Source organism: Spinacia oleracea, chromosome 6, assembly GCF_020520425.1.
Source record: "Spinacia oleracea cultivar Varoflay chromosome 6, BTI_SOV_V1, whole genome shotgun sequence".
NCBI classification, from domain to species: Eukaryota; Viridiplantae; Streptophyta; class Magnoliopsida; order Caryophyllales; family Amaranthaceae; genus Spinacia; species Spinacia oleracea.
Genome location: NC_079492.1, coordinates 75,985,951 through 75,997,326, shown reverse-complemented (window position 1 = coordinate 75,997,326; position 11,376 = coordinate 75,985,951). Strand labels below are relative to the sequence as shown.

The 11,376-nt window shown below is 38.5% G+C and overlaps 1 long non-coding RNA gene across 3 annotated transcripts; it reads right to left on the bottom strand.

Annotated features, from left to right (window-relative positions):
- Positions 1–466: 466 nt before the first annotated feature.
- Positions 467–5,982, bottom strand: LOC130462612 (uncharacterized). 3 transcript variants are annotated; one of them, XR_008923160.1, is made up of 6 exons: positions 5,647–5,982; positions 5,425–5,506; positions 4,806–4,865; positions 2,638–2,780; positions 2,333–2,547; positions 467–2,251 (listed from the first exon to the last, which is right to left on the bottom strand). It is a non-coding gene; the product is annotated as an uncharacterized lncRNA (long non-coding RNA). The 3 variants fall into 3 exon arrangements; XR_008923158.1 differs by lacking the exon at positions 4,806–4,865 and having other exon boundaries at positions 467–774; positions 2,094–2,251; XR_008923157.1 differs by lacking the exon at positions 4,806–4,865.
- Positions 5,983–11,376: the final 5,394 nt, after the last annotated feature.

The window sequence follows — 11,376 nt, the reverse complement described above, 5'->3', positions numbered from 1 at the left end:
AGGCGTTTGGGATATCATTATTATTTTTGCATTGGAGTACTTCATCATGCCTCGTTCAGGTGTTTGAACAAGTGTACACTAGTAGAAAAAATCACATTTGCAGCGCGGGTAAAACGGGATTTTTGCAGCGTTTTCGCGCGCTGCAATTGTGATGGCTGCAAATACCGTAAAACTTTTTGCAGCGATCATAGACGCTGCAAATAATAGGTTAATTACAGCGCGGATAGACCTGCATAAGTTGCAAATAGTGTATTAGTTGCAGCGCGGATCGACCCCTATAAGTTGTAAATAGTGTAGTAGTTGCAGCGCCTTGTTGAGAAATACGCGCTGCAATTAGTTGTCATTTTGCAACTTAGTGCTAGCACACGCGCTGCAATTAATTATTTTTTTTAAAAAAAAAATTAATATAATAGCTCCGATCAGATGCATGTTTATCCCTGGACAATCCTATTTTTTTGACAAAAAATTATAATAAAAACATTATAAATAGTTTAATAGGTTGCAAAAAATTTGCCATAATTTCCCTTGTAATTTGCGAAACCCGGACAAAACGGGAATTTACAAAGACCTGTATATAAGACAAAACATACATATATGTTCCAACAACCATATATATGCTCCAAGTAGCATCCAACGTCATATCCAACACATAACAAAAACATAAAACATAACATTACTAGACAACAAACTCATTCTCCTATCCGTTGCCCACCATGCTCTATATAGCAGGAGAATACCTCTCTTTGAATGAGTGTCATCCTCCTCGTACCGAGCCTTGCAAAGAAATTAAACAAATAAATCAAGATGAGAGGTCGGGGGATTAGTACTTCCCGGATAATGAATTTAAAAAATGAACATATGAAAATTTACTTCCCCGACAAATAAACCAACATTGAACAACTTTAAAAAACGAATGTATGTTTTGCATTAACCCATTAAACACAATAAGTAAATATAGTATTTGATGACTTTATTCTTTGTTACTGGTTGTATTTCTATGTCGTTTGCATTACTACTTCAAAAGTTAAATTATTATGTCCATCAACTACTTTGTCTATGTGAACTAAAACACAGTCATGACAAAGAATATAATTTTCCAAAGAAGATCCAAGTCCAAAACGATTTGCCATTCGAAACTTGGGCTTTGGTTCTCATAAAGAAACACAACAATCAACATAATTTCAGACTTTCGTAAGAGACAGGTGGCAAGTCAGATAGTGAAAATTTTCCAAGGTGGACGGACACACAAGTCTTTTCCAGGCTGTTTATATATTCTGAACCATTATCTATCCCCCTCCCCCCAAATAAACAAACAAATAAATAAATAAGATATCAGGTCGACATTGATTACTAAGCATGTAGCAGTATGTTGCAATTATAGACAATAAGCTCCAGATCATCAATATACATAAGTCTAAATAATCTAGCTACACTATAATCTCAAAGCAACGGTTGATGGAGATAATTTTTGTTATTAGCTACATATAATTTAGAGGGACAACTACTACTATATAAGGAAGCACTACTACAAAAATGGTCTAAGAAATCATATATGTCACTTAATTGGTAACTTAGATAAAGAAACCATACAACTAAGAAATATAGTTTCTTAGAAAATCAATTTAAAATCAGGCAACAAAGAAATTTGGTCTCTCAGATATTCATTTATTCAAATAAAAACGAAGACATCATATTTTTAGCAGAACGGTATATTATGAATTCCGGAAAAAATAAAATGTTAAAATGAATATCATTATTTCACCCACTCCCTCCACTACCTATATCTAAGTATCTAACCGCCACTTACCTTTTTAATGGAGTATCTCATTACTCTTCCTTTTTAATGGAGTATCTCATTTACTCCATACAACTTAATGACACCTTTTATATCTATGCAAAATAGCTGTAATTCTACTACCTTACACTACCGCAATTATATCGACAACCCCACCAAGCCACCATTGCCCGGCAGCAATCACCATCAGACCAAACCTAATCATCCCGCCACCCTCTTCTTTGCAGCTTGAGGTCAGTTAGAAGTATAAAACTAATAATGGATTGGAAACAAAGCAAAGACAAACAATAAAAGTTACCACTCAAATAACTATGGCCGAGGATTGCTGAAGAACTCTGAGCAATTGCATGTCCACACAGAACAGCCACAGTTCTCACAGTATCGGGTGGCATCGCAGGAGAAACAAATTTGATTGGCTCTAAGAAATGCACCAGATAACACAAGAAGCAATACAACCTGCATATCTAACAATGTCAGTTTCTGAATGTGCCAGAGCACTAACATTGTATGCATTGAGCTGTGAATATGAGCACTAACCTGCATTGTTGACATCAGAGGTCCAGCGTCATTAGCTGCAACATACTGCCCAACAAGTTTACCCCTGAACAATCGAATCCTTCACAACATTTAGCAAGTTCTGATACTGTATTTGGTGATATTTTGGTTCCCTACACTTAACTGTCATCTCCACACTGAATTCCTGCTGCTGGTTATACAACGGCTCGCAGAACTGATTACCTGAACGGCTGCACCTGAATTATGTTCAAATAGGTCCAGGTACTCATCAACCTCTCCTCCTCCAGTTAAAAACCCATTTGTATTTAGGTTGTTGCTGTTCTTACCTGGGTTAAGTAGCAACCATGAAGCAGCTTCATTCTCATCCGCTTCCTGATCAGTGATCTGATCATCTCCCTCAGGCAGGTCCAGAAAATCCGTCTGAGGGGCCATAATTATAAACACAACCCACGGGCATGATTAGGACCCGCTGGTGCGGCGGACCAAAAACAAACATTGAGAACGAAGCGATAATCAGATATGGGTGGCACGGGATTCAATTACACAAAAATCAAACAAATGAAATCGAGTAAATTCCAAAAACTCAATATGTTTTGCCATTTTCTATGGGGTGGTCCTAATTTGTGTCTAATATAAGAAACTGTATATCTGAACTCAAAAGATTCACATTCAAGACTAGTGTAGCTGACAACATTCCATGAACTAAGTTTTTGAAAAATTCACAATCTATCTTGATTACGTACGGGACTTGAGATTTTTCTGTCTGACAACCTAATTGTCTCCACACCCAAATTATCGATCCCTTTTTTTTCCCTTTTCTATTGAGGTTATTAGAATTAGAAGTTTAATACAACTACTAATTATACGAATCAAAGTTTAAATTTTTAATCCTGTTTTTTTTTTGCATCACATAAGCTGGATCTTGTCTCCCATCCCATGTGATTTATGTGAAAAACAAAACTTCTAGCTTTAGTCTATCTGATGCATGAAATATCTCATATTGAAGTTAATTGTCTTTTAATAACTTTTTTTTGGATAATCTTTTTAAATAAACCTTAACCTATATACTTTGCGTGATTGTTTATACTTTTATTTTTAAAACAAAATGATTATGCTTTCACTTTTCGTATTTAAACATTTGAATTATAGAACAGACTTACAGTAACCAAAAGAAGCAAATTATAAGCACTAGTTTTTAGAACTCATTTATCAGATAGTGCTAAAAGAGCTACATATGATCTCAAGAGGAAAGGTCAACTGTCTTCTACAGTGGCTAATTGTTAAAGTCTTCTCTTCCTCCTACATTTTGGACAGTTTGCACTAATGGATGTGGAAATGGGAACAACTCCCATTGGATAGTTTGCATTAATGGATGTGGAAATGGGAATGTCAGACCTAATGGATTTGATACATTTTACCAGACCAACGGACATCCAAATAAACCTAGGAAAAAGATGAAAGCTGATTCAAGTACCAATGGTTCAGTTGGCTGTAATCAATCTGTCGGCACAGCAAAGGTTACGAGGTCGTATAAGAAAAGAAAGGTTGAGAGTGGAGGTAATTTGTCTGTAAATGGTAGTGAGTTTAGTGGTAAGGTTGTTACCGAAACAATGCCCAGGGGAAACAGATGCACTGTACCCAGTTTTCTACCCCTAACAAATCCTCTGCTAGGCGACCTGTTCCTCCACTGATTGATATCAGAAGCTTGTTGATACAGAAGGCTAGAACAGAAATCCAGAAGAAACTGGCAGAGATAAAATCATCATCATCATCATCTGCTGAGAATGGAAAAAAGCTTCATAGAGAACCTAGCAAACCCGGAGAATCACGCAGAAGAGAAAATCTGGGTATCTCCCATTTGGATCCCAAGAAACTTGTCCACAGGAAAGAAATGTAATCATGATTCATGAATACTAGTTGATTTTCCATTCAATAAACACCTAAAATATGGGTCGGGGAGAATAAGGAACTAACACAGATTAAGGAGATGGGAAAAAAGCCGAGCTTAAACTATGGGTCGGGTAGAATAGATTCAACCGCCTATTGGCATTACTAATTACCTCAGACAAACAAACATCGAACAAACATCCAGGGATTAACTTCGACAAGGTGGCCAAAGTGAAATTTAAAGGCTATTTTTCGTATATGTTGAAACAAACAAATTAAAGGCTATTGTATTATGTATTGAGCAAAAGGGAATAGAAGTGAAAGTCGTGAAACAAATTATATCACAAGCCCTTCAACTCTATAGAAGAATGACCTGCTTCCAAAAATTTCCACATAAACCTAAAATACTCAAAATCTCAAATCCATACAGCTATGGAAAGCCATGCAAATCAAAGAGAATTATGAACATTCCCTCAACCAGCAAAGTTTGCACCTAATGATATAATAATGGAAAAACATGTGGATCTTGACAGGCACTCTTGTCCGACTAAGAAAATATCAATCATCCAACTATTCCAATACCCTTGCAAGGAGTTTAAGATCTCACATTTAACACTGCTCAAGCCCATATACTTGCTAATGGCTGCCATATTTTCCCGACTAGCTACTGCTCAATTGACAAAATGAAGAAAAAGACAACTTCAGACACATAAAACTAAGTTCAATCTCGTGAACATATTACAGAACTCCAAATTAAATTAAAGGAGAATCCATGTTAAGAACTTTAACATGAGCCAAAGAAAGAATCCAACAGATCATAATTTCTGAAAACGGAAATCTTTCATGGCAAATTTCTACTCATGTACTTCACCTCTGGCTCTGCCATTTTGGCTTGTAATTTATCTGTGTTTATTTGACACACAATTACCACCTACTAATGAATAAAGAATACCACAACATCCAGCATTCAAATATAGGAAAATCAAACAAATAAACATACCGTGAATTCCAAATCAACAAATTTGACAGAAACATTAAAAAAACTAACCCTTAAATTACCAAATCCAATCTCTCAATTAACAGAACCCCACAAATTTACATCAAATTAAAAACTAAAATGAATAACAATAAATCCCCAAAAATTAAGAAACCAAATCAACCAAACATCATAAATCATTTAAAATCGAAGAAAACAAAGAGTTTAAGAACTTATATTGAAACCCTACCACAATTGACGAAGTGAAGGTAGAACTTCAAGCGCAGTACAAGGTCGACGTCCTCTCTCTCATCCGCCATCTCTTTATCTCTCTGTAAATTGGGGTTGAAAATTCAACAAAAAATCGAAAGAGATGAACCCATTACATATTTCAAAATGATCGACAAACTTATCCAAAAAATGAGAAAGAAAACCAAAAACATTAGTGAGATTTGGGTATAGAAATATTAACCTATTGCAGGAGGGCCGGGGAGGCTTGCGATACATCAGCAGTCGATCCACTCGTCTAGATTGTAATGAGAGCTGGAAGGAACCATATCGAAGCTCTTTCATAAACCCATTGAACGAATTGGCCATTGAACGAATTGGATGAAACGGAGAGATAATGAATTCTAGGGTTTGAAATGGACGGAGAGTTCTAGGGAGAGAGGAGACTTCACAATGTTTTTAGATCTGGAAAAAGGTTCACGCAGCGTGGAGATCCGTAGGAAGCTGCAATTAAGCAACCTTTTCTTAGCGTGCACTCCCATGGTTCGCTGCGAGTAGGTTTTTTAATTTTTTCCCCCAAAAATTGCAGCGTTCACGGCCCAAAATCGGTGTAATTAAGTCATTAAATTCTTGACCCGCGTTGACCGTTGACTTCTCGTAGCATTCACACAATGTGTGAGTTGCAAAAAGGGAGTTGCAAATGACGTTTTCTCTACTAGTGGTAGCACCTTCTGCGTGGGTTTGCACGGCTTATTACTTCGTTCGATGCGAGGATTCATAGGTGTTTCTTTCTTATTCTTATATCTGGGCAAAACGTGACTATCAGAAAGATTCAGCGCCCAGGTTGGGGCGTTAAGGATATCGGCGCCCAGCTCTGGGCGTTGAAATTGATTTCTGGGCAGAATTTTGACAGTTTTTTTTCTTTCTTGATTTTTTTCTTTCGCTTTTGCTTTGGAACGACTTAGACTGTGTAAAGGGCGCTTGTAGGGCGAGCGTTATGTGCAGTAGTTTGATCGGAGTTTTGGTGACTCGCGATTTTCAGTTACCCTTGTTAGTGGGGTGACTTTATATATTCTAAGTAGCGCTTAGAATTTGGGAGGGGTTGTAGCCATTCTAAGGTTCGTTTACACGATCAAAGCTTAGGATTGTGCCCCTATGATGTATGTATAGCATTAGCGTCGAGAATTTGCGATAAAATCGTCATTTCGAGCATTTTTAGAGTGTTTTTCTCAAGCCTCCAATTGTAGCTACGGGATTGGCTTAGTGCTATAATGCTTTGCATACGTTTTTATGCATTCATGGTGACACGGATCATGAATAGTTTGAACCAGACTCGTTTAGTGCGAGGTATGTTCGAGTAGTGATCTGCTACTTCTCTTGTAAATGTCGTATTGTGCGACATTGCCATGGTCAAGGTAGTCACATGTTGGAGTGTGCCTTCACCAAAAGCTAGGTGCCTTTCTTTACCCATGATTATATTTAGAAATATCTTTGACTCACTTGCAAAACGCATACTTAGATTAAACCAACGACTCTTTATTATGTTCGAAGAAGTCTTTGAAAATTATTTGAAAATTATTTAAAATCCGAATCCTACTGTGTACAATCCGAGGTGTCCTAAGTAAGTTGACTTATAGAAGGGTTCGTACAGGATTACATGAGTGAATCAAAATATTGTTACGATTATTGGAATGTTGTCTAAGGATTTGCTGGAAGCCAGGGTGCAGGCGTCAAGATATTACTTGTGCCCGTTTGGCATATGCTTTAGGCTTTTAGGGCCATCTTTTCCAGAATTGCGGAAATATAAACCGTTGTCAAATTGACTTAGATTTACTTGGTGTATTTCCGCACAAAAGGTCAAGGTATACTTAGTTCTTTCCCTTGCTCTTTCATTTCAATATTTAGCCCCCAGTTGCTGTTATGTCTTCCCAGTAATGATGCTTTCATATTTCGATTTTAGATGCCCGTGTCATATGTCTGAGTAGGGTGAGCCTTGGTTAAGTGCCAAGTCCTATTCACAATGTCTGTTTCTTTTTTTTTTCAAAGGGGATTAGCAAGCATTTGAATTACCATGAACGGGTGCCCTGAGTTCGAAGAAACGATGGGGCGATGTCGTAGAACAATTCTCTTTATTGCAAGCTTACTGCCTTTACTACTTGTTGGCGATTATGACTGTGTCTAGTGGTGAAAGAAGGTCTTCAAGGGAACGACTATGTCTGGTGGTGAAAGAAAGTCAAGTCGAGTATTTTAGAGGTCATGGATGCTTGCGCTAGCCCCCATTCAATTGAGGCAAAGCGATCTTTTGAGTCTTGGCTAAGTGCCTAGGAGTGTGAGTGCTCCTTCTGGCAAGGGTACGTGCCCTTATTATTTTTCGATGTGTGCTCATTAATTTTGGCATCTTGGTGACTTGGATTCTTCCTTTGACTTAAATTTTTCTTTCGACTTGGATTGCAAGTAATTAAATTTCAATAAGGGACTTTATTTCTTATTCTTGTTATTCTATAGGATCTAACATCTTTGCAAATTGGTTGGACCGAATCATGGATTGCCTACGTATCCGCCTTAAATAGATTTAATTTGGAATCAGGTCTTGCGTAGTTCTTAGCCTAGAAAATGGTTTCTTAGAATGCCGATTTTAAACAAGTACGTTCCGAGTTGGAAACATATTATTTGAAATGGTAGAATAAGTGAAGTTTATTTTTATTTAAATCTGCTGCCAAAAATTTGTTTTATATTTTTTTTTTAGTACATGTATTTTTTGGTGGTACGTATATCTGAATACGTGCTGTACCCCTCCAAGTGTTCGTTATTTTTTTCGTTCATGTGCGGATAAAATGACGAGCACTTCTGGACAAAATTTTAGCAAGCAGGGATATTCAGCGCCCAGGCTGGGGCGTCAAAGTTTTCGGCGCCCAGGTGTGGGCGCTGGAAATGTTTTCTGGGCGGATCTTTTTTGGTGCGCTAAATGCTTCTTTTCTTTTTTAGACGAACTTTTAGAGGCGCTTTGCAAAGTTTGCTTTTTTATTATTTATTATTTTTTGTACTTTTCATTGGTCTTCTTTTTTATTCGTGACTCAAGACGGTTTGAAAGATGGGTTGAATGAGTTGGGATAATTTGTATAGGTATTAGTCAAGCATGAGGATTACATCTGCTAGGGCTCACAATTTGCAGCTTTGTGCTAGTGTCACGAGTTTACATCAACCAAGGCCAATGAGTAGCATGGGGACAGCTCAAGGGTATAGGATGTATCCACACAAGTTATATGGTCATTATGCTAATGGTGGCGTAAGAACAGGTTTGGGCTTTGGAAATAATGGGTATGACGCACGTGTCAATGGCCGTGCGTGGTTTGCGGTTGACAACAAGTTCGAGAACAAGAGTCGAGGTAATGGTTTCTTGGGTTATGGCGATGAGAACATGGATGGGTTAAATGAGCTGAACAGGGGCCCCAGAGCGAAGGCGTCTAAGAACATAAGGACTGGAAAGGGTAGACATCGTAGAATTTTATGATTTGGATTGGTTGACTCAATTCTTTTCCTTCTTTTACTTGGGTAAATTTCGCACTTTGGGAGGTACGGGCAAAGTATTTCATGGCTCGCTCTTTTCGCTCTCCCTTTTCTCTTTCCATTTTTTCCTTTTTGCATGGGATTTCTCCCCAACATAAATCCTTCAAAATTTTTATTTGGGCTAAAAGGTAGATGGTTGTGGTCTTTGAGTCATGAGGCGGTACTGAGTGAGCCTCGTTTGGTAGGCCTATAGTGGACCTTTAATTTTAGTAGGCCTGGGGTGGACCTTTAATTTTAGCAGGCCTAGGGTGGACCTTTAAATTGTCTTACTTTGCAAGCGTATTTAGTCGTTTCTTAAAATGTGCAAATAGCGTAGATTCAAAATGTTATATTTACCTTATTGAAATTTAACGAAAGAATTACATCGTAAATAATTTTTTTGTTTCTCTTCAGACTTCGGTTTCTGGGATTTAATTGGAAGTTGTGATTTAGACTCGAACTTTCATTAATCTTTCTGATTATAACCCGTGTATGAATACAAGGAGGTGGCCTAGACTCAAAATAATGACGTGGCGTAAGCCTATAACACTTGACCAAGCGACTCTCAGACTTAGGCTAATTGGACCATAACTTTCGTTGGTTGACACTTTAGATTTTAACCCTTGGGTGTTCATTTGTCATGCGCCATTTTGCTTAATGTTGGCAAGGTAGTTAATTGGGGAGATTGAATTTCCATTTTTACAAGGCTAGAATCATTAGTGCGGCTTCTCTCTTAGTGTGTATTGCTTTACCCCAATGGTAGCCTTATGGTATGCCGATTTGGGTATTTTCATGGTTGGTCGTGTTGCATTCATGGAAAATCTTTTTAGTCCGTTCTTAGGGGTACTTCAAGGAGCGAGTGGCTCAAGAGGACTATGATAGTCGTGACCCAATGTGATCATAAGCCTTGAGGCCATTAATTTTGTGCTAATGGTATTGACACCTTAGGTTCACTTTGGGGGTTGTGCGACTATGGGGGAATGATTTTCGGAATGTGACTGTTTCCATTTTTGCAAATACTATAATATATTCTTTTTTATTGGTGAGAGAGAGTATTAAGGCCGTGGATTCTTAGCAAGGGATGACAATTACATATGGGTGCTTATTGATTTAAATGTTAGGAGGGGAGACTCAATATGGTTTAAACTTTTAACTTGCAGAACGGCACCAAGCATTAGGACCGATTCTATGGATAAGACTCGGATTTATTTGAACATTTATTTTTTTCTTGAAGACCTTATTCGAACATTATTTTTTGAATATTTTGCCCATGTGACATTCAAGGTCGTTTAATTAGCATGCTCGGTTTTGGTGCCGAGCATTGTCGTCGTAGGAGGCCTAACAACGACACAAAGAGTTTTTTATTTTTTTTATTTATTAGTCGCTTTTAGAGTCGAGTGCCTTTTCATACGCCCTTGCAGCAATTTTTACGAAAAGTTTTTTTTTGCTACGTATATTTTTTCAAGCGCGGGCACCGAGGCTGCTGTGCCTGACCAAAAGGCCAGGCAGCAACTTCAGCGCCCAGCAGTGGGCGTGAGAAATTTTGGCGCCCAGCCAGGTGTTAGGTTATGATACATATGACATTACATAGAACATGCGGAAACAACCATTAACCCAGGACAACATATTATTTACACATAATCATATAGCATAATTTAGATGCATACTCTTTGTTGCGTGCCCTCCCTAGTTGCGCCCGAACTGAACAAGAACAAGTCTTTAGGACTCCAAGTGTCGTCCCTCCGTAGATAGTCCACAGCACGTCCGGATCCGCCTTAAGATTGACCAACTAGAATCGCCCTTAAGGTACTAGAAAATTTCGGCACTTTTATGAGCAAGATGTGTGTTTTAATTTTCTCTCAAAAACTCACTTTTTGAATACTTTTAAACTTGTTATAAATTGTGAGCCCTAGCCTCATATTTATAGGGGTATGGAAAGGGAATCGAAATCCTATTCAGATACAAATTAATTAAACCTAGAATCCTACAAGAACTCTAATTTAATTAATTTATCAAATAGAATTAGGAATTTAATCATTAACCGAACTCTGCATGTTTTAGGAAACGTGCACGAACACAAACACTTGCACACACACGCACGGCAGCCACGATGGGCCCCCATGCGTGCGCGCGAGCAGCAGCCCACGCAGCGCCCGCGCGCGCTGCGCGCTGCGCGTGCTGTGCGCGCTGTGCGCGCTGCGCAGCCTGCTGGGCCTGGCCTTGCGCTGGGCCTGGCGTGGCTGTTTTGTGCGGCGCGCTTGGCTTGCTGGGCGATGGCCTGGCTTCGTGCTGGGCCTCGTCCGGCAGGCCTCGTCCGATGCTTATTCGTACGATGCGCTTCCGATTAAATTTTCCGATTCCGGAATTCATTTCCGATACGAACAATATTTAATATTTCCGATTCCGGAATTAATTTCCTTTTCGAACA